This window comes from Pelophylax lessonae, assembly GCF_965119305.1.
Source record: "Pelophylax lessonae genome assembly, chromosome: 11".
Classification (NCBI taxonomy): domain Eukaryota; kingdom Metazoa; phylum Chordata; class Amphibia; order Anura; family Ranidae; genus Pelophylax; species Pelophylax lessonae.
In genome coordinates this window covers 150263090-150286811 of record NC_138778.1, presented here as the reverse complement: position 1 = coordinate 150286811, position 23722 = coordinate 150263090, and the positions used below count along the sequence as shown (strand labels likewise).

At 43.9% G+C, this 23722-nt stretch overlaps 1 protein-coding gene across 1 annotated transcript in view; it reads right to left on the bottom strand.

The window, feature by feature from the left end:
* The window catches only part of TBKBP1 (TBK1 binding protein 1), a 267510-nt gene that overhangs the window by 116852 nt on the left and 126936 nt on the right, over positions 1-23722 (bottom strand). The gene's annotated exons all lie outside the window — the stretch shown is intronic.

The following is a 23722-nucleotide window of genomic DNA, read 5'->3' as shown; positions in this document are numbered from 1 at the left end:
TTGATGTTGGCATATAAAAATTACAACACAGCCAAGTTTGAGAAACTACAGCAAATATGGATTAGTCATCGTAGAGCTTCTACCTCACTCAAAAACATGATCTGCACTGCAGTTCTTAAACCATAATTCAGTATTATTCCAGGAGTAAGATCAAGGTTTCACAGATCTCTCCTTTTCTATTTTCTTAAACTGTCTGTGATAATATTGACAATATATTAGCTAGCGCCTGTTTAAAGCTAGAACCCAATGGGGTAAACAGGGATTTTACTATACTGTTTATGTATGATTAGTTTGATCATTTATATAGTCCATTACTTTAATTGTGATTTGTATGTAAATGTTTTATGTCTACACCTGATTGATTTATATTGGAACCAGATGCCTTCAATATTCCTGTTATTTGCTTGGAAATTCCAATAAAAATTATTTAATGACAAAATTAAAAAGTAAAAAATAATAAAATAAAATAGAGTTACAAAAATTCAATGTGACCTATCAAGTGAAAAATTTCAGCCATGCAATTGCTTTTTTCTCCCAAAGGAAGCTGTAGAGAGTCTGAATATCATCTGATGCATTCTGTGATTCCTTTTTCAAACCCCTACGTCACTACAAGAGTTGGAGGAAGGAACAGCAGTGCCATAAAGACTAATGGAAGCTGCAGAGATGGAACTGCAGGAATGTAGGATGCAGTTGGGGAGGTGAGTATTATACCTTTTCTTTTGCTCTTTTTTCTTTATTTATTGGTAAAACAGTAGTGTGTAATCTGGGACAGAGCTAAAGTAAACCCCATTTGTCCCACAAAACTGCCTGCGTCTTGTATACATCTTTCTGAGATTCATGTCAATTTATTCAGCCAGTGATGATTACACATAAGTAATGCATGCAGTATATCAACCCATCCCTCAAAACTCAAAAAAACTAACAAGAGTCAATACATATCTTCATAAAAACCATCTTCTATGTGTTGCCATCACGAACACTCAAGTGGGCAAACACCCATTAGATGGTGTAGAAAGTCTAAGGTTGCTTGTGTTTTAGTAAAAGCATACTTTTTTTATTAAAACAGTTTAACAACAAAGAAAACCACTCATCCAATTGCCTGTTGGAAGGACTTCCCTCCTCATTGGCTGAGACAGCAGCAGGGCGCCATTGGCTCTCCCTGCTGTCAATCAAAGTCAGTGAGCCAATGAGGGGAGAGGGGAGAGAGCCTGGGCTCCATGCCTGAATGGACACACAGACTAGCGGCTCGGTTAGGGTGCCCCCATTGTAAGCTGCTTGCTGTGAGGGCACTCGGCAGGAGGGAGGGGCCAGGAGTGCCGGCAAGGGACCCAAGAAGAGGAGGATCTGGGCTGCTCTGTGCAAAACCATTGCATGGTATAATATGTTTGTTATTTTTTATTGAAAAAAATGAAAAAAAAAAAAAAACAAGGCTTTAGTATCTTTTTAAGCCTAGTACACACGGGCCAAATGTCAGATGACATCAGCCGATTCAATAGAAAATGGTCGAAATTCAGCCCGTGTGTACTGGAGCCGGTCCGACAGAAGTCGGCCATTCTGTCAAAGGGGCATGACCAAAAGAGGTCCACTGATAGACTCCCAATCAGCAATCTCAGCTAATGTCTGAGAGCACTGACCGGAGTGTTCTGGCAGGAGGGCCGTCCCCCTGTCAGAACAAAAGCGCAGCAGGTGAGATCACTGTACTAACATCGGATTTTTAGTACAGTGGCTCCGACCTGAGCTGTCAGGTTTCTTTTCATTCAACCCAGCGGGTTGAACGAAAAAAACAAGTAGTGTGTATGGACTAGGCTTAACACTAAGAACAGATAGATCACTCAGAACACTGCTGATATTCAGCAGTACTAGTATATGTAAAGCTGCATTTTTTTTTTCCCACTGGGTCTTTATTAGGAGCTGAGTAAGTGACTCCTCTGTTAATCCTTTTTAAACCAACAAAACATAATTACACACACTTTTCACTTACTAGAGATGGGCCGAACACCCCCCGAACCACAAACTCCATTTAAGTCTATAGGAGCCGAACATGAGAAATCAAAATTCCCCATTTGAAAAGCTTACATGCAAGTAATTGGCCATAAAAGGGTATGAGGGCCAGGGTAGTGCTCTGGGGGACATGTATCAATGCAAAAATCTTTTTAAAAAACAATCGTGAAATTGTGACAAACTACGGTACTTAAAAATTTCCATAGGCAACGCTATAAAACTTTTTAATGGTTACAGAGGAGATCTTTTTTCTAGAATTATTGCTCTCACTCTGACGATCGCATCGATACCTCACATGTGTGATTTGAACACCGTTTTCATTTGCGGGCGCCACTTACGTATGTGGTTTTTTTTGGTGTGCGAGCTCACAGGGATGTGGGCGCTTTAAAAAAAAAAAATGTTTTCCTATTTCATTTTATTTCTTATTTTTAACACTGTTATTTAAAAAAATAAATCAGATCACTTCTATTCCTGTCACAAGGAATGTAAACATCCCTTGTGACAGTAATAGGCAGTGACAGGTACTCTTTATGGAGGGATCGGGGGTCTAAAAGACCCCTCCCCCCCCCCCTCACGGCTGCTGAGCTGCATCGGCTCTAAAAAATGGTACCGGGCATCATCAGATCTGTATCTTGGCCTAGACCGACAAGGCCCAGGCCTAGCGCGGCACTTTGCAGGGGGGCAGCAAAAAAGCTGCACCCCGCAAGTATAAAAAACAACCTCTTCCCGGCTCTCACATGAAAAGGGTCCCCGCCGGCTTGCGCTACACTTTTAGTATAGTGCCAGTCCTATGGGGTGAATTGGGCCGGATGGCAGGATCCAGGAGGTAAATCAGTCTGGCACCCCCATAAAGCGGTCACACTGCTACCTGCCGGTATGATAATACTGGCTGGAGGGAGAGGACATTTGGGCAGACCGCAGGCCGCCGACCACACTTAATACAACTGGTCCAACAGCCGCCAATGCTAATAGGTGTGGCACTGCAGCCTAATGCTCCTCCTATCCTCCTCCAACCCTAGGTATCCAGGTATGGCAGGCATCATGTCAATAATATCATCTCATTTCTTTCAACATCATTGTCATTGAGAGAGCATATTGAATTGCATCATATACAATTAAGACTTTTAATTCTATATGATGGCAATAATATTTTGGTCCTGCTCACCTCATATGTGCTATCACAATATGTCACTGGGTTAGTAAGATTACTCCAATCTTTTAGCATATTTAGACTTGTGTTTGCTGCCACTGATTATTTCACCTATTTGTATAATAACTATGGACTTCTTAGTCATTTTACAAATAAGTCAAATAATCCTATGATTACAATCAGTGGCAGCAAGCACAAGTCTAAATATCCTAAAAGAAAGGAGTAGTCTTACTAATCCAGTGACATAAGACTTTACTCATGGGCACTGATAAGGCTATAAAAATGGGGATATTGCTGCGCTAAAATGTAAAGATAAAAACATACATGAATAAAAAGTCAACAGACCAAATGAAAGCAGCCAGCACCTGATCTAGAATCAGAAATACCAGATCTAAATAGCAATATAGAATGGGATTGGTGCAGCGCTAACACAATTGAATCCACAGTCCATACAAATGTTCAAATGGATCAAATACAAAAGTGCAGTAAACAAAAGTTCATCAGAGAGTGCTCCAATAAAGAAGGGAAACTGTCCACCACTTCAAACTTGGAAAAAGCCCCGAGTGCAGGAACCGCCACCAAGATAATAAATGGCCTCTTACCAAATTGCAATGACCCCCATTACAAGGATCAAAGACAGCCTGTGTGATCAAATCAGTGCCCAGATCGACATGTATCGATTCCCAGTGTTCCCTCAGCAGCTCCGACCGGAACAAGTGAACATAAGGAAAAGAGGGACAACTCCAATAGTGAAGTACGTTCACAGGTTTATTCAGTAAAAGCAGAGTGGCAACTCACGTTTGCATGAAGAAATCACAGCATGTCTCGGAGCTATACTCTCAGAACCTTTGTTTCCAACCAATAAAATGGCCGCCGTGTCTCCTTGCTGGCCTCAGCACGACGAACCGCAGGCTCCTCCTCCGACCGGTTTCATCAACACGTGACTTCGTCAGGGGGTGTGGCCTATGGCAGAACGTCTTTCCTTATATGCTGGGTGAGACAGGGCGGAACTCGCTGCGTCCAATCCGGAGCCAGCAGGAAGTGGTCATCCCAAACCATCAACAGGAAGGAGACCAACGACCCGGAACAGGATGTGTGACCTTTGAATGTCAACATCCGGAGCTAAACCCGGAATAAGGCTGCACTGATGGCAACTGATGAGTTGGCACTGATAAGCTTCACTGATGGGGCTACACTGGTAAGGCAGCACTGGTATTCTGCACTGATGGGCACTGATATGCTGCACTGATGGGCACTGATATGCTGCACTGATGGGCACTGATACACTGCACTGAAGGACACTAATATGCTGCTCTGAGTTCCACTGATGAGGAGGCAATGGTGGGTACTGATAAACTGCACTGATGGGCACTAATGAGGCTGCACTGATAGGACAGCACTGATATGCTGCACTGATTGGCATTGATGAGGCTTCACTGATGGGCACGAGGCAGAACTGATAAGCTTCACTGATGGAGCTGCACTGATATGCTGCCCTTATGGGCACTGATATGTTGCACTGATGGACACTAATAGGCTGCACTGATGGCCACTGATGAGGTGGGACTGATGAAGTAGCACTGATGAGCACTGATATGATGCACTGATATGCTGCACTAATGAGCACTTATAGCCTGCACTGGTGACCACTGACGGGGCTGTACTGATGGCCACTGATGAGGTTGCACTGATATGCTGCACTGATGGGCAGTAATGAGGCTACACTGAAAGGCACTGATAGACTGTGGTTGTGGTTGTTGTCTGTGGTTTACAGATGACAGGGTGGGTCATAAACAGGAAGGGGTGTGCCCATTAAAGGAAGGGGTGGGTCATATTAAAATTAGGGGGTGCAAAAGTTTAGTCAGGCCTAGGGCAGCACAAAACCTAAATGCTGCCCTAGGCCTGATACAACCACTTCTTCAAGCTGACATACAGGTACGTCGGTTTGCTGGAAGTGGTTAATGATGATTAAAGTGAAACAATAAAAATTCTATTATAGTGCCTGGGGTATCCCCCTTAGTCTGCCTGTAAAGTGGTGCATCTGTAGCATGTATAGAACCTGCTGCAGCAAAAATGAAATTTCTAAAGAAAAAAAAATAAGTCAAATCACATTTCAATTGACTTGCGATTGCAAAAAAAAAAAAAAAACGGTGTGGGGTCTCCCCAAAATCCAAACCAGACCCTTATCTGAGCATGCAGCCTGGCAGGCCAGAAGATGGGGGGGACGAGTGAGCGAACCCAACCCCCTGAACTATACCAGGCCATATGCACTCAACATGAGGGTGTGGTTGCTTTGGGGCAGGCTTGTCCCCATGTTGATGAGGCCAGGGCCTCTTCCCTACAACCCTGGCCAGTGGATGTGGGAGTCTGTGGACAGGGGGCTTATAGAAATCTGGAAGCCACTTTAACAAGAGGTCCCCCAGATACCGGCCCCCCCTATGTGAATGAGTGGGGGAACATTGTGCCCCTACTCCTTCATCAAAAAAATCAAAAATGAATATAAACATTACAAGGGTTTTTGAAAAGTCCTTTGTTTAAAAAAAAAAAAACAATGTCCCTTGATGTAGATCCATCGTCAATCATGACGCCCACAATACCTCCGCACTTGTCGAAGGCAGACCACTAAATGCCTCCTCTGCCGTCTGACAGTTCTTTAATAAGTAAGGGGCGGGGCCACCTGGTGACATCACCTGGTGGCCCTATTCCCCTGGGGACATCACCGGGCCCCGAAGTGTGGGGGGCGTCATGATTGACGATGGATCTACATCGGGGGACATTGTTTTTAAATTAGATTTTTTTTAATAAGGGACTTTTTAAAAACCATTGTAGTGATTTAATTTATTTTTTTATACTCTTTTCACATAAAGGGGCCCGGGATCCGGGGGCCCCCTTGTTAAAAAGGGCTTTGAGATTCTGATAAGCCCCCTACCCGCAGACCCCCCCCCCCACAACCACCAGCCCAGAAGAGTCCCTTGTCTGCATCAACATGGGGCAAAGTGCTTTGGGGTGGGGGGGGCAGAGCCCCCTGCCTCAAAGTACCCACCCTCCCATGTTTAGGGCATGTGGCCTGGAATGGATCGGGGGGGGGGGCGCTCTCTCGCCTCCCCATCTTTCTTCTTGCTGACAGCTGATGACTCATTTGTTGTTAAGGACACACACCGGCCAGCTTCCCAGCCCCGCCGCTTAACAACATATTGACTGTGCGCTTGGTGGGCGAACTTCACCCAAAGGCACAGGAAATTTGGGTGTTGGGCAAACACCCGTACAGGCAGAGAAGAATTCACCCAACACTACTTCTTACATTTCGGCACAGATCCTGCTTGCCGGGATGACTAAACTCCTGCGGATTGCACACCATCCAATAAAGATGGCCGCATCCCGCCACCCAAAAGAAACGGGACCAAAGATGCTGGCAGAGGATCATTGAAGGAAAAATAAGTATTGCATACTTTAGTTCTGCTTTAAGTCTGTGTGATATAAATGCACAGGTGTGGGCAGCCCAGCACTATATTTTTACCAGCCAGACTGCAGTCATCATGGGAGGTCATATTGGCGTCAGCATACCAAGACATTTTGGAGAATTTCATGTTCTCAACTTTGTGAGAACAGTTTGGGGATGGCCCCTTCCTGTTCCAACATGACTGCGCACCAGTGCACAAAGCTAGGTCCATAAAGACATGGATGAGCAAGTTTGGGGTGGAGGTAGACTGCGAGCCAAGCCTTCTCGTCCACATCAGTGCCTGACCTTACAAATGCGCTTCTGGAAGAATGGTCAAACGTTCCCATAGACACTCCTAAACCTTGTGGACAGCCTTCATAGAAGAGTTGAAGCTGTTATAGCTGCAAAGGGTGGGCGGCCAACTCAATATTGAACCCTACAGACTAAGACTGGGATGCCATTGAAGTTTGTGTGTGTGCGTGTGTGTAAAGGCAGGAGCCCAAATACTTGGGACTTGAGTAATATAGTGTATCTCAGAATTTAAAAAAATATTATCTTGGAATGCTCAGAGATACTACACTGCTCCAAAAAATTTATGAACCACTTTTTAATTAGAGTATAACATCAAATCAGTTCAACTCCCGGGATATTGATCTGGTCAGTTAAGTAGCAGAGGGGGTTGGTAATCAGTTTTAGTTGCTTTGGTGTTATTGAAATTAACAACAGGTGCACTAGATGGGCAACAATAAGATGACCTCCAAAACAGGAATGGTTTAACAGGTGGAGGCCACTGACATTTTTTTGTCTCCACTCATCTTTTCTGACTGTTTTTCACTAGTTTTGCATTTGGCTAGGGTCAGTGTCACTACTGGTAGCATGAGGCAATACCTGGATCCTATAGAGGTTGCACAGGCAGTCCAACTCCTCCAGGATGGCACATCAATACCTGCCATCGCCAGCACAGTCTCAAGAGCATGGAGGAGATTCTTAGAAGACAGACAGTTACTCCAGGAGAGCTGGATAGGGCTGTAGAAGGTCCCTAACCCAGGGCTCGACAAACCCGGGCGCCAGGTCGCATTTGCGACTAGAATTAGCGACCTGGCGCCTGGGCTGCCCTGCAGGGGGTGTCCTGTCCCTTTTGAGCCCCCCACCTTCTCCTCGAGTGCACGGACTTCCGCGCTGTCCAAAAATTGAGGCCCCGGCTTTTCGGCCTTCTTCTGTGAGATGAGAGAGGCTGGGGAACTGGCGCCCTCTTGTGGTGGCCGGGAGTAATGCATGTTCTTAATGCCTTTCCATCTCCTTCCAAAGAGGAAATGAGAGGAAAGTTTTTTAAGGCTTCATCTCTCTGTCCAGTTACCTTTGCTTAAAGGTAAGTGGACAGGGAGTGTGGTTATTATTATTAATTTATTTTTTAAATGTAAAAAAAATTAATAAATTTTCTTTTTTTTTTAATTATTAAAAAAAAATAAAAAATGTTTTTTTTTCCAATTCTTATTATTAAAATTGTTTTTTAATATATATATATATATATATATATATAATCTTTTTTTTTTTTTTTTCTCATCGCCGTGCCACAGCCGAAGGCCCCTTTCACACGGGCTGTCTGATCAGGTCTGCCTGTCAGTTTTTCAGGCAGACCTGATCGGACCCTTCAGTCTCCTCTATGGAGCAGTAATCTGCCGCCATCTGATCCTGTCCGCCAAAAACAGACAGATGGTGGTTCTATTTTCTATCCATCCCGTTGATCGGATCAGATGGCATCGGATGGAAAGAGACAGACAGTCTGTTTCCATCCAATTGCGCTATAGAAGAGAGTGGAGTTCTAGTCGTATTTATTTGTAAATTTAGTATCCGTTTTATTAAATAAAGCTTGGTTGTAAGCCCCGAATTCGCAGCATGTTCCCGCATCGCAAGCGCGCCCCTGGCAGTTCACACTGCCATATGCGATACGCTGGGGGTGTCAATGTAATCTTAACGACACCCCCAGTTTGATCGCATATCGCAGTGCGATCTTGCAGTTCGCACAGGATTGGATCGCACAAATGTGAACCTCTGTGCAATCCGATCCTGATGCGGCTGCAAAAAAGGGTCCTGAGTGTCTTTGCTGCGGGTGCGGTGCGAATTTAGCCATACAAAGTGTATGGCTAAACTCGCACCGCACAGCCGATCGCATGTAATGAAGGAGCAGTGCGCTCCGATATTACATGCGATCGCCGCAGCCGCATGAGTGTGAACCGGCACTTAGTTTAAAAAAAAAAACTGGCTCCTAACTTTTTTAGCTGGCTCCTAGATTTCAGGCAAATTTGTCAAGCCCTGCCCTAACCCATCAGCAGGACCGGTATCTGCTCCTTTGTGCAAGGAGGAACAGCATGAGCACTGTCAAAGCCCTACAAAATTACCTCCAGCAGGCCACTGGTGTGAATGTCTCTGACCAAACAATCAGAAACAGACTTTATGAGGGTGGCCTGAGGGCCCGACGTCCTCTAGTGGACCCTGTGCTCACTGCCTGGCACCATGGAGCTCGATTGGCATTTGCCATTGAACACCAGAATTGGAAGGTCTGCCACTGGTGCCCTGTGCTTTTCACAGATGAGAGCAGATTCACTCTGACTACATGTGACAGACGTGAAAGGGTCTGGAGAAGCCGTGGAGAACGTTATGCTACCTGTAAAATCATTCAGCCTGATCAGTTTGGTGGTGGGTCAGTGATGGTCTGGGGAGGCATATCCATAGAGGGATGCACAGATTTCTAGGGGCTAGACAATAGCAGAGGAAGAGGCACTGCCTCGAAACGCATCAGCCGTTCATCTTGACAAGATATTGGACTCCAACACCATGGACGTTGTTAGTCGGAGTTGATATGCTGGTTAACATCACTTGTTTGTGAGTAGACATTTTTTAACAATTTATTAATAAAAGCCTACTGAGGATAATGCGCTAGGCTGGTACGCCCTTCTTTTGTGTTTATGTTTACAGCTAGACAATGGCACCCTGACTGCCATTAGGTATCGGGATTAAATCCTTGGACCCATTGTCAGACCCTACGCTGGTGCAGTGGGTGCTGGGTTCCTCCTGGTGTACGACAATGCCCAGACTCATGTGGTGAGAGTATGCAGCCAGTTCCTGGAGGATGAAGGAATTGATACCATTGAATGGCCCCCACGCTCACCTGACCTAAATCCAATAGAACATTTCTGGGACATTATGTTTCGGTCCATTCGATGCCGCCAGGTTGTCCCTCAGTCTGTTCAGGAGCTCAGTATTGCCCTGGTCCAGGTCTGGGAGGAAATACCCCAGGACACCATCCTGTCCTCTCATTAGGAGTATGCCCCGACATTGTCAGGTATGCATACAAGCATGTGGGGGCCATACAAACTACTGAGTACCATTCTGAGTTGCTGCAATTTAATTTCAGAAAAATGGACTAGCCTGCTGCATCATTTTTCACTTTGATTTTCGGGGTGACTTTGAATTCAGCCCTCTGTAGGGTGATAATTTTTACTTCCAGCAAAAGTTCTGACATCCTTTCCTTCTTATCACATTACCCAATCGATATCAGTATAGAGAATCCATCATGAAATTTTTCCCCATTGAGATCTGTTATGTTTTCAAAGTGTTCCTTTATTTATTTTTTGAGCAGTATACAGTATATAAAAAATCTGATATATTGTCTTAGAATTGTCTTTTTATTTATTTTTTTACTTTGTTTCAGTGCTTCTTTGTAAAGCAAAAAAGATGACATGATACGAAGGACAGCAGATGGCGCTCAATTGCCGAATAACACCATAAATCAACCGGAAGAATCATTTGCGTGGTACTCTGGTATGTGTAACAATGATCTATGTGAACATTTCTGTAAATTTCCTTTATATTGGCACATTCTGCAGAGAGTTTCCATGTAAAAATGAGACGCCCTGCAAGTTTTCCTCTTCATATGAAAGGAATTTTGTTGCCTAGCCGCATGCTTATTATAACTACAGAATAACGACAAGGGAAAAAATGATTTTTAAGTGTAATGTTGGTGAAGTTGATTTCTGAAATGAAAAGGGCATGAAGGGCAATGTCAGATGCTGCCAATATGACAATGATCTACTTCAGCTCAGCATAAGTTTATATGAGGATTGCTCTCTGTCTGGTATAAATGACATCAGCCAAAGACCTGCAGTTACCCACAGATAACCTCCTCCGCCTTTTTTCATGTCTATGGGCACTGCACATGACTGCTGGTCCATTGATCTCACAGTGCACAAATCAATCAGACTGGTAAGAAAATGTTCATCTCTACTGTTACTACACAAGGGGGTTGATTTACTAAAATGGAGAGTGTAAAATCTGGTGCAGCTCTGCATAGAAATCAATCAGCTTCCAGTTTTTTTTCTCAAAGCCTAATTGAACAAGCTGAAGTTAGAAGCTGATTGGCTACCATGCACAGCTGCACCAGATTTTGCACCCTCCCGCTTTACTAAATCATCCCCACTGTGTAAAGTGGCACTGAAAAGTTATGCCAGTGCCATTTTTCTCCTCTCCACTCACATGAATGCAATCCTCCATACTGGTGACTGATAGGGCTGCCACCTCATCCCTTTAACCACTTTACCACCGGAGGATTTTGCTTTCTTACATCCAGGCCACTTTTTGCGATTCGGCACTGTGCGACTTTAAGTGGCAATTGCGTGGTCATGCAACGCCGTACCCAAACAAAATTTACGTCCCTTTTTCCCACAAACAGAGCTTTCTTTTGGTGGTATTTGATCACCTGTGCGATTTTTACTTTTTGCGCTTTAAACAAAAAAAGAGCGACAATTTTGAAAAAATAACAATATTTTTCACATTTTTTTTATATGAAACCCCCCCCCCCAAAAAATGTAAAAATCAAAATTTTTTATCATTTTAAGCCGATTCGGCACTGTGCGACTTTAAGTGGCAATTGCGCGGTCATGCAACGCCGTACCCAAACGAAATTTACGTCCTTTTTTCCCACAAACAGAGCTTTCTTTTGGTGGTATTTGATCACCTGTGCGATTTTTACTTTTTGCGCTATAAACAAAAAAAAGAGCGACAATTTTGAAAAAATAACAATATTTTTCACATTATTTTTATATGAAATTCTCAACAACAAAAAAGTAAAAATCAAATTTTTTTAACATTTTTGACCAATTTGTTTTCTGCTACATATTTTTGGTAAAAAAAAATCACAATAAGCGTATTTTGATTGGTTTGCGCAAAAGTTATTGCGTTTACTAACTAAGGGAAAGATTTCTGTCATTTTTGGTGTTTTTTTTTTTAACGAGTAATGGCGGCGATCTGCAATTTTTTTTGCGGGACTGCGACATTGCGGCGGACAGATCGGACCCTTGACTGACATTTTTGACACTTTTGGGGGTACCAGTGTCATTACTGCAGTAATCAGTGCTATACATATGCACTGTTACTGTAAAAATGACACTGGCAGGGACGGGGTTAATTTTATTGGAGAGGGAGGGGTTAATGTATGCCTGGTGCTTACTGACATGTGTGGGGGGAGGTGACTGAGGGACACAGGGACAGATCGCAGGTTCAGCTATGCTGAGCCCTGCAATCTGACACTGTCTGTCACTGAGGAGATCCGCCCACTTTGTTTACACAAGCGGGCTGATTTCCACACTCGATCCCCGACGATCGGGGGAAGAGCAGCGACAATCGCCGCCGATCCTCCCCTGGCCCGACTCCCGCTGTGACTGAATACAGCGGGAGCGAGCCTCCGGCAGCGTGTGCTCGCCGCCGAGAAGGGGGAGTGTCTGCCGACGTAGGTCTACGTCGTCAGACCTACAAGAGCCACTTTGCCGCAGTAGAGCTCTAGTGAGCAGCGGCAAAGTGGTTAAACCAGGACACATTAATTACACAGGTTCTGAGGCAAATTAAGGTGGTAATTAATCTCAGTGCCTTGTGTGCATTATATTAGTCTTAAGGCCCGTACACACGTACCGATCGTCGGCATACAAACGTCGGTGGACGAAGGATCTGCCGATTGTACGCGTGTTAGTATGGTGCCTCCGACAGATGTCTGCGCACAATCCGCGGACAAAAGTCTTTCGTGCAAACATGAAAATATTTGTATGCCGACACCAGAACGGACGATTGTTCGCCTGTCAGTACACAATTCGGCCGACAGACCGCAGATTTGCAAGACTGGGCATGCTCAGAAAATAGAAAACACAGGGAAAGTTAACCATTACATGACATCACTTCTGCAGTCGGCGGACAAAATTCTTGTGCTGTCCTTGTGCTGTCTTTGCACTTTTCAGCAGACACCGACATCCCGGGGAGAAAAGAGGAACATTTGTAAGCCGACCATCGGTACGTGTGTACGGGGCTTTAGAACCTGTGTAATTAATGTGTCCTGGTTTTAAGGGATGAGGTGGCAACCCTAGTGACTGAGCAGGTGAGTTCACATTTATGTCTAAATGACCTCAGAGATCTATTGGTATCTTAAAGTACACTATATTACCAAAAGTATTGGGTCGCCTGCATTTACACACACATTAACTTTAATGGCATCCCAGTCTGTTGGGTTCAATATTGAGTTGGCCCACCCTTTGCAGCTATAACAGCTTCAACTCTTCTGGGAAGACTGTCCACAAGGTTTAGGAGTGTGTCTATAGGAATGTTTGTCAGAAACCCATTTGTGAGGCCAGGCACTGATGTTGGCTCGCAGTCTCCGCTCTGATTCATCCCAAAGATGTTCTATTGGGTTGAGGTCAGGACTCTCCGTAGGCCAGTTAAGTTCCTCCACCCCAAACTAGCTCATCCATATCTTTATGGAGCTTGTTTTGTACACTGGTGCGCGGTCATGTTGGAACATGAAGGGGCCATTCCCAAACTGTTCCCACAAAGTTGGGAGCATGAACTTGTCCAAAATGTCTTGGTATGCTGACGCCTTAAGAGTTTCCTTCACTGAAACTAAGGGGCCAAGATCAACCCCTCAAAAACAACCCCACACCATAATCCCCCCCTCCACCAAATGATTTAGTGCCTGACTTCACAAATGCGCTTCTGGAAGAATGGTCAAACATTACCATAGACACTCTCCTAAACCTTGTGGACAGCCTTCCTAGAAGAGTTGAAGCTGTTATAGCTGCAAAGGGTGGGCCAACTCAATACTTAAACCTACCGACTAAGACTGGGATGCCAATAATATTCATGTGCATGTAAAGGCAGGCGTCCCAATACTTTTGGTAATGTAGTGTATATGAATGATTTTAAGGCAACTGGTCTGATCAGTCGTCTAAATCTCCACCCAAATTAACTTTTACAAGTATCATTAATATGATTGGTACAGATTTGGATTAAATATACATTTTGTGTGAATAATCTGCATCAAAATGGCCCATGTTTCTTGGGCTTAAAGCAGAGTTCCAGCCTTTTCTGTGTTTATTAAAAGTCAGCAGCTACAAAAAGTGTAGCTGCTGACTTTTATTAAACACACACTCACCTGTCCCCCGGTCCAGCGACGCGGCCGCCCGAAGCCTCGATCCTCTCCCTCTGCTCTCGGCGGCGCCGGCATCACTGGTGTGGGCACCCGGCAGTGACAGTTTGCGGCTTCACAGCCGGGTACGCACTGCGCATGCGCGAGTTGCGCTGCACGTCTTGATTGGCCGGCTATCTTCTGGGACCTCTGACATGTCCCAGAAGATTGCAGGGAGGGAGGGTGAGAGAAGAACTTCCGCTCAGGGCGCCGCGGCAAAACTAGGTACCCGCCCCCCCCCCCCCCCCCCCCGCAAAAAATGACATGCCAAATGTGGCATGTCAAGGGGTTAGGACTACTTAAAGCGGAAGTTCCACTTTTGGGTGGAACCTCGCTTTAAGTGAGAATTTTACACATGAAGTCCTAGGATTTAAATGATCTATAAGCAAGCACACCCAATGGAAATTGTTGACTTGTTGGACATAGTTGAACAAAGAATGGTGAAATACTTGAATTGCAATACAAGGAAATGCACCCTTACCTTTAGAATCTGGTATTGTCCACCTAAGCAGAAATTAATTCTTGTAGGGTTTTGCATATCTGCCCACCAGTCTCTGACATTGTGAAAATTTTGACCACATTTTGCAAAATTCCTTCAGTTTTCATGTTTGTGGGTTTTCTTGCATGAACTGCCCATTTCAAATCCCCCACAACATTTCAATGAGATTCAATCCAGGGCTTTGTCTAGGACAGTTCATCTATTTTTTTCTTTTTGGGGTTGATAGTAGGTTTGCTAGTGGGTTTCGGATCATTATTGAGTTGACCGATCCATTTCCAGTTCATCTTTTTACAAATGGCCTCACATATTCATCAAGCACACTTTGATATGATGCAGAATTTAGAGGTGACTCCATGAGATTATGGGAAAAACAATCTAATCGCTGGTGACTAACCTGGAACACAAAATTCTAAATTCATGGATTTGAACAGGTGGCAAATGTAGTGATGGTCTCTGGACTGACATAGCAGGTGCTGGTGGGTAGAGGGGAAAGTTAATGACCAGGAGTAAAATGTAAAATCGAACTTCCAGGTTCTGGTGTCATTTATTGCTGGAGAAGAAGCTAATGGAGTGCAAGCTGCACACCATTCATTTCATTGGAGGACAGGTGAGACATCGGGGGTCTTTTAGATCCCTGATGTCTCATTAACCACTTAAGCCCCGGAGGACTTGGCTGCTCAAAGACCAGGGCCTATTTTGCGATTCGGCACTGCGTGACTTTAACGGACAATTGCGCGGTCGTGCGACGCTGTACCCAAATGAAATTGACGTCTTTTTTTTCCCACAAACAAAGCATTCTTTTGGTGGTATTTGATCACCTGTGCGATTTTTATTTTTTGCGCTATAAACAAAAAAAGAGCATCAATTTTGAAAAAATAACAATATTTTTCACATTTTTTTATATGAAATTCCCCCCAAAAAATGTAAAAATCTAAATTTTTTAACATTTTAGGCCAATTTGTTTTCTGCTACATATTTTTGGTAAAACAAATCGCAATAAGTGTATTTTGATTGGTTTGCACAAAAGTTATTGCGTTTACTAACTACGGGAAAGATTTACAGTATGTCATTTTTATTGTTTTTTTTTTTTAACGAGTAATGGCGGCGATCTGCGATTTTTTTTGCAGGACTGCGACATTGCGGCGGACAGATCGGAACCTTGACTGACATTTTTGACACTTTTGGGGGTACCCTTGACATAACTACAGTAATCAGTGCTATACATATGCACTGTCAATGTAAAAATTACACTGGCAGGGAAGGGGTTAACTTTATTGGTAAACAGTGGGTTAAATGTATCCCTAGGAGCATATTTCTAACTGTGGGGGGGGCGTGGCTTGTGATGTAACCACAGAGACATACGATCCTACATAGCAGGATCGTATGATCTCTGCTGTTACATCAGGGAGAATGACAGGCGGGTTTGTTTACATTAGCCGCCTGCCTTTCTCCCTCTGCAGCGGGAGATCGCGAGTGGCCGGCGGAAATCGGAGCCGCCGGCCACTCGCACGGGGATGTTAGTGAATGAGCGGGGGCGGGAGCGCGCCTCCAGTGGCGCGCGCTCGCCCCCTAGAGGCTCGTGTGCCCAGGAGGGGCTGTCCGCCGCAGTAAATATACTGACGGCGGTCGGCAAGTGGTTAAAGAGAACCTGTCACCAAAAAATGCATCACATAGGGGACTTTTTGACCCCTATGTGATGAAAAAAAAAAATAAAGTTAAACCTAAGCACTTAAAATCCCCCCCAAATTTTTGAGCCACCCTCCACCCCCCACATACACACATGTGGAAATGTAAACAAAAACATTGTTTGCTCTACACATATTACTTACTGCTGCACACACCGGAGTAAGATCAATTATAGACCCATTTTCATTGTTACCTCTAAACCAATGACCTGTATGGGGTGGGGTGTCAACTATGGTAAATTTAGGGTTCTGAAGTTTATCATTGGCACACGAAAGTTGAAGGCTTGACGTGTTACATAGTTAATCTGGTTGAAAAAGGACACAAGTCCATTCAGTTCAACCAACATATTGGGCATGTTGGGTAGCTATTTACAAGCAACATCATTTTTTTATAGTTTGCAAAAACATTGGGTAATATATGTAATTTATATACTGTAAAATTTACTTTAGTGTCGTTTTTACTGAAATTATGCATTTCATAAACTGTTGCGCTAATATTGTGTGGCATAAAAAATTGGAACGAATGCTATTTTATTCTTAAGGGTGTCTGCTTTCAGAAAATATATCAGGCTTTGGGGTTTTACGTAATCTCTAGGCCTAAAATGCTTTTTAAAAATGTGTGCAAAAAATGAAAAAATGGCTATGACATCAAAAAGGTCAAATGTTTTCTTGTGACTGATCAGCAATTTGATTAACCACTTTAGGACCGGAGGATTTTCCTGCTTTACGTCCAGGCCACTTTTTGCGATTCGGCACTGTGCGACTTTAACTGACAATTGCGCGGTCATGCAACGCCGTACCCAAACGAAATTTACATCCTTTTTTTCCCACAAACAGAGCTTTCTTTTGGTGGTATTTGATCACCTCTGCGCTTTTCATTTTTTTGCGATATTAATAAAAAAATGCAACAATTTTGAAAAAATAACAATATTTTTCTACTTTGACAGTTAAAAAATATCCAATATATTCAATTTTTGTCATATATTTAGGCCAAAATTTATTTAGCTACATGTCTTTGACAAAAAAAATTCTCAATGAGCATATTTTTAACCGCTTTAAGACCGGAAGATTTTACCCCATTCCTGACCAGGCCATATTTTGCAATTCGGCACTGCGTTACTTTAATGGACAATTGTGCGGTCGTGCGACGATGTACCCAAATTAAATGTATGTCCTTTTTTTCCCCACAAATAGAGCTTTCTTTTGGTGGTATTTTATCACCTGTGCGATTTTTACTTTTTGCGCTATAAACAAAGAGCGACAATTTTGAAAAAATAACAATATTTTTCACATTTTTTTATATGAAATTCCTCCCCCCCCCCCCCCCAAAATGTAAAAATCAAAATTTTTTAACATTTTAGGCCAATTTGCTTTCTGCTATATATTTTTGGTAAGAAAAATCACAACAAGTGTATTTTGATTGGTTTGCCCAAAAGTTATCGCAGCTACTAACTACGGGAAATTTTTTGTCATTTTTATTGTTTTTTTTTTAACGAGTAATGGCGGTGATCTGCGATTTTTTTTTTTTGCGGGACTGCGACATTGCGGCGGACAGATCGGACCCTTGACTGACATTTTTGACACTTTTGGGGGTACCAGTGACATTACTACAGTAATCAGTGCTATAAATATGCACTGTTACTGTAAAAATTACACTGGCAGGGAAGGGGTCAACTTTTATTGGTGATCAAGGGGTTAATGTATGCCTGGTGCTTACTGACATGTGTGGGGGGAGGGGACTGAGTGACACAGGCACAGATCGCAGGTTCAGCTATGCTGAACCCTGCAATCTGACCCTGTCTGTCACTTAGGAGATCCGCCCACTTTGTTTACACAAGCGGGTGGATCTCCACAATGGATCCCGATGATCGGGATCACCGCCGCTCCTTCCCTGGCCAGAATCCCGCTGTGACTGAATATAGCGGGAGCCAGCCTCCGGCGGTGCCCTCGCCACCCACAAGGGTAGGGTCCACGTCGCTGGACGATAACGAACCACTTTGCCGCAGTACGCTCCATGTGAGCTGTCGGCAAGTGGTTAACTACCTCTGGACCGCCCACCACATATATACTGCGGCAGGGCGGCCCAGCTGCGCAAAATCACGTATAGGTACGTGATTTTGTGTACGGGTTCTTGGGGATGCGCCCACGCCGCCAGAGCGCTGCTCATACTGTGATTAGACATAGCGGGAGCCAATCAACGGGTCGGTCGGCCACGATGGCCGCTGGCTACCTGCGATCGTGCAGGAGAATGACAGAACGGCTGGTTGTTCTGTCACACAGAAAGAGAGAGATCTTGTGTTTCAGCAAAGCTCAAACACAGATCTCTCTTTTCCTCTATTACATCCATCCCCACACAGTTAGAAATCACTCCCTAGGAGCACATTTGATCACGCCTAGTCTTAACCCCTTCCCTGCCAGTGTCATTGATACAGTAACAGTGTGGGTTTTTTTAGCACTGTTCACTGTATTGGTGTCACTGGTCCCCAAAAAGGGTCACTTAGGGCTCTTTCACACGGTCCGCCTCCGCAGGCAGATCCGTGTTGCTCAGCGGGGATCGATCCGCGATCCCCGCTGAGCCGGGCGGATGACAGCTCCGTCTCCGCTTGCAGAGCGGAGAGGGAGGTGTCTCAGCCCCCGCTGCCCTCTATGGGGGATCGGAGGAGAGCGGACCGCTTGTCCGCTCTCATCAGATCCGCTCCGCTCCGATTACTGAACGGATGGAAAAATAGGGTTTCCGTCCGTCCAGATTTCAGCACAGGATCGGATGCGGATGGCAGCGGGTGTCAGCGGAGGTGACCTCCGCTGACACCCGCTGCCCCATAGAGCTGCATGGAGGATCCGATCAGATCCGCCTAAAAAACTGACAGGCGGATCTGATCGGACCGCCCGTGTGAAAGAGCCCTTAGTGTCAGATCCGCTAAAAATTGCTGATCACCGCCATTACTAGTAAAAACAATAAAAATAAAAAAAAGTCCATAAATGTATCCCATAGTTTTGTGGACGTGATAACTTTTGCGCAAACCAATCAAAATAAACTAATTAGGATTTCTTTTACCACAAATATGTAACAGAATACATATTGGCCTAAAATGATGAAAAAATTAGATTTTTAAACATTTTATATTGGGAATGTTTTATAGTAGAAAATAAAAAATAGTGTCTTTTTCTTTTAAAATTGTTGCTATTTTTTTGTTTATAGCACAAAAAATAAAAACTGCAGAGATGATCAAATACCACCAAAAGAAAGCTCTATTTGTAGGAAAAAAAAGACATCAATCTTATTTGGGTACGACCGCGCAATTGTCAGTTCAAGCAGCGCAGTGCCGTATCGAAAAAAATGCCTGGTCATTAAGGTGGCAAAACCAGTGGTGGGATTCAAAAATTTTAGTAACCAGTTCCGACTTTCAAGCATGGTTTAATATTTTTTTCAAACAAAAATGACATTAAACGTTCCCCTAGTTGCAGACATGGTAACTTTTGTGCAAACCAAACAAAATACATTTATTACAATTTTCTTTTACCACAAATATGTAGCAGAATACAAATTGGCCTAAAAGGATGAAAACATTTTTTTTGGGGAATGTTATATAGCAGAAAGTGAAATTCTTTTTTTTTTTTTTTCAGAATTGCTATAAAAAAAAAAACCGCAGAGGTGATCAAATACCACCAAAAGAAAAGCTCTATTTGTGGGAAAAAAAGACATTCCTTTTATTTGGGTACAGCATCGCATGACTGCCCAATTGTCAGTTAAAGCAACACAGTGCTGAAAAATGGCCTGGTCATTAGGGGGAAAAATCTTCTGGTCCAGAAGTGGGTCACTTCTTAAGGGTCAAAGAGGCCTAGGTATTTAAAAATGCCGCTTTGTAAAACAATTACCATGATGATTCCTATACCACGCCCTCCGTTGAAGTCAATGACGAAACGCGTTAGTTCGTGGACACGCGGTGACCATAGCAACGCAACGTGATGATCCGGACGTCTGATGTCACGCTGAACCCGGAAGTCCTACAGCGGGGATAGCCGCGGCTTCTCTTTCACAACGGGATGGCGGGAGCCGCGCAGGTAGCCTGGATCGGGACAACTTATGAATAATCAATGCATTCTTTTAACCTTTGTTTGTGAGTGCATTTTCTGTTGGATTTACTTTATTTGAATAAATGTGTAGTGATGGAATTACGCTATGTGAGCATTTCTTTGTTTGCATAACATCTATGGAGTGACCCAGCCATCATCTGTGTGGAGATCCTAGCCTGTGCCATAGAGGTTTAACCCTTTGGGTATATATCTTGTTGGGCGATATATCCCCCTCAGTGAGGTACGTGGGCACTGCCTGGGGGGCACGCCGGTGTGGTGAAGGTGCACGAATTTTATATACGTATAGGAGCACATGAATACCTGACACAGGATTTTACCACCAAAAGGGTGCCAGGCTGGACTGTTCCTCCCCTGTTTTTGAAAATGACACATTATGGACTATGTGATTAGTCATAGCGCTGTTAGTGTTTGCATGTGATTTCATCTAAGATTTTATTATATGTGTACACCATTTTTTATTCCTATACCATGTGTGTTACACTTCCCAGGTGTCAGGAACAAATCCTCCTAAAGAGCGAACACATTAGCAGCGCTATTAATGTGTTCGCTCTTCAGGAGGATTTGTTCCTGACACCTAGGAAGTGTGTGTAATGTAACACACATGGTATAGGAGTCTCTGTTGCCTATCTATCTTATTTCACTCCTTTTGCATAAAAACATTTACGGTCAGTCAGTGACTCAGTCTCATACCTGTGTAGGCTGAAGAGTGAAGAACATTGGGACGGGCGGCTGCCCCTCCAGAATCCTAGTGTTTCCACAGTGGAAGTTCAAGTACTCCTCCTCACGTGCTGCAGGCTGCGCACCTGCAGGCAGCCTGCAGACAGTGCTAACCGCGCTGAATGTGGGTGGTGGAGGTGGAGCCAAATTGTAATTGGTGGGGAGGCGGCGGCGTGCAGGAGAAAGGAGTGACCTCACTGGTTGCTAGACACCAAGCGGCTCTAGCAACCAGTGCTGTGTGTGTGGGCTCCGGCCCGCCTCCCCACATCAGAGAGAGAGCGCCATGGCCACAGGCAGAGAGCCAGCCAGAGTGGATGATGATCGATTCCAGATCCTGGTCACTGAACAGTAAATCAGCGGTTCGGCGAACTTGCAAATTTTTAGTAACAGGTTCTGTGGAACCGGTGCGAACCGGCTGAATCCCACCACTGGGTAAAACCGTCCGGAGCTGAAGTGATTAGTTTAGATTATGAGAATGAATACACCGGAGTTTATTTACTAAAGGCAAAGAGGCTGTTTACAGCACAAGGTAATTTCCCCTTACCTTAGTCAATTAGTGAAAATTTACTTTGCATAGAATCCCCAATCACATGCAAGGAAAATTTTTAAAAAAATAGCATTTTGCTTGCATATGATTGGATGATGAAAGTCAGCAAAGCTTGACCTCATTTACTATCCTTTTGCAAAGTGAATAACTTACAGTATTTCTTGAGTAAATTAAAGAATAAAGGCAAAAACTTTTTGTTGTTGTTTTGGATAGAGTGCAGAGGGATTAGAATGCTTGTCAGGTTTTTATTGCTGTCTGTGCCCCCGTTATGGAGATTCAACCTCTTTGTTTGTCCTGTTTACCATTATCATTCAAAGTGAAAGTAAAGGAAAATCCCACATTTTGTGTTGTACCAATAAAAGTAATGGAGGGCAAATCTTCCAATAGGGACACTAGTTCTGGTGAGCGGGGGATCCCCAATGAAATTTACAGGGATTTCCTCTCACTTCCTGTTTTGGCTATGGGACAGGAAGTGAAGGCTAATCTCTGCAATGGGACACAGATGGCAAAAAAAAATCTGATAGGGGTAACAGTCAGGTCCATAAATATTGGGACACTGACACAAGTCTAATCTTTTTGGCTCTATACACCACCACAATAGATTTGAAATAAAACAAATGCAATGTGCTTTAACTGCATACTTTCAGCTTTAATTTGAGGGTATTTGCATCCAAATCAGTTGAAAGGTGTAGGAATTACCACAGTTTGTATATGTGCCTCACACTTTTTAAGGGACCAAAAGTAATGGGACAATTGGCTGCTCAGCAGTTCCATGGCCAGGTGTGTGTTATTCCCTCATTATCCCATTTACAAGGAGCAGATAAAAGGTCCAGAGTTCATTTCAAGTGTGCTATTTGCATTTGGAATCTGTTGCTATCAACTTTCAATATGAGATCCAAAGAGCTGTCACTATAAGTGAAGCAAGCCATCATTAGGCTGAAAAAACAAAACAAACCCATCAGAGAGATGGCAAAAACATTAGGTGTGGCCAAATCAACTGTTTGGAACATCCTTAAAAAGAAAGAACGCACCGGTGAGCTCAGCAACACCAAATGACCCGGAAGACCACGGAAAACAACTGTGGTGGATGACCGAAGAATTCTTTCCCTGGTGAAGAAAACACCCTTCACAACAGTTGGCCAGATCAAGAACACTCTCCAGGAGGTAGGTGTCTGTGTGTCAAAGTTCACAATCAAGAGAAGACTTCATCAGAGTGAATACAGAGGGTTCACCACAAGATATAAACCATTGGTGAGCCTCAAAAACAGGAAGGACAGATTAGAGTTTGCCAAACAACATCTAAAAAAGCCTTCACAGTTCTGGAACAACATCCTATGGACAGATGAGACCAAGATCAACTTGTACCAGAGTGATGGGAAGAGAAGAGTATGGAGAAGGAAAGGAACTGCTCATGATCCAAAGCATACCACCTCATCAGTGAAGCATGGTGGTGGTAGTGTCATGGCATGGGCATGTATGGCTGTCAATGGAACTGGTTCTCTTGTATTTATTGATGATGTGACTGCTGACAAAAGCAGCAGGATGAATTCTGAAGTGTTATCTGCTCATATTCAGCCAAATGCTTCAGAACTCATTGGACGGCGCTTCACAGTGAAGATGGACAATGACCCGAAGCATACTGCGAAAGCGACCAAAGAGTTTTTTTAAGGGAAAGAAGTGAAATGTTATGCAATGGCCAAGTCAATCACCTGACCTGAATCAGTTTGAGCATGCATTTCACTTGCTGAAGACAAAACTGAAGGTAAAATGCCCCAAGAACAAGCAGGAACTGAAGACAGTTGCAGTAGAGGCCTGGCAGAGCATCACAAGGGATGAAACCCAGTGTCTGGTGATGTCTATGCGTTCCAGACTTCAGGCTGTAATTGACTGCAAAGGATTTGCAACCAAGTATTAAAAAGTGAAAGTTTGATTTATGATTGTTAATCTGTCCCATTACTTTTGGTCCCTTAAAAAGTAGGAGGCACATATACAAACTGTTGTAATTCCTACACCTTTCACCTGATTTGGATGTAAATACCCTCAAATTAAAGCTGAAAGTGTGCAGTTAAAGCACATCTTGTTTGT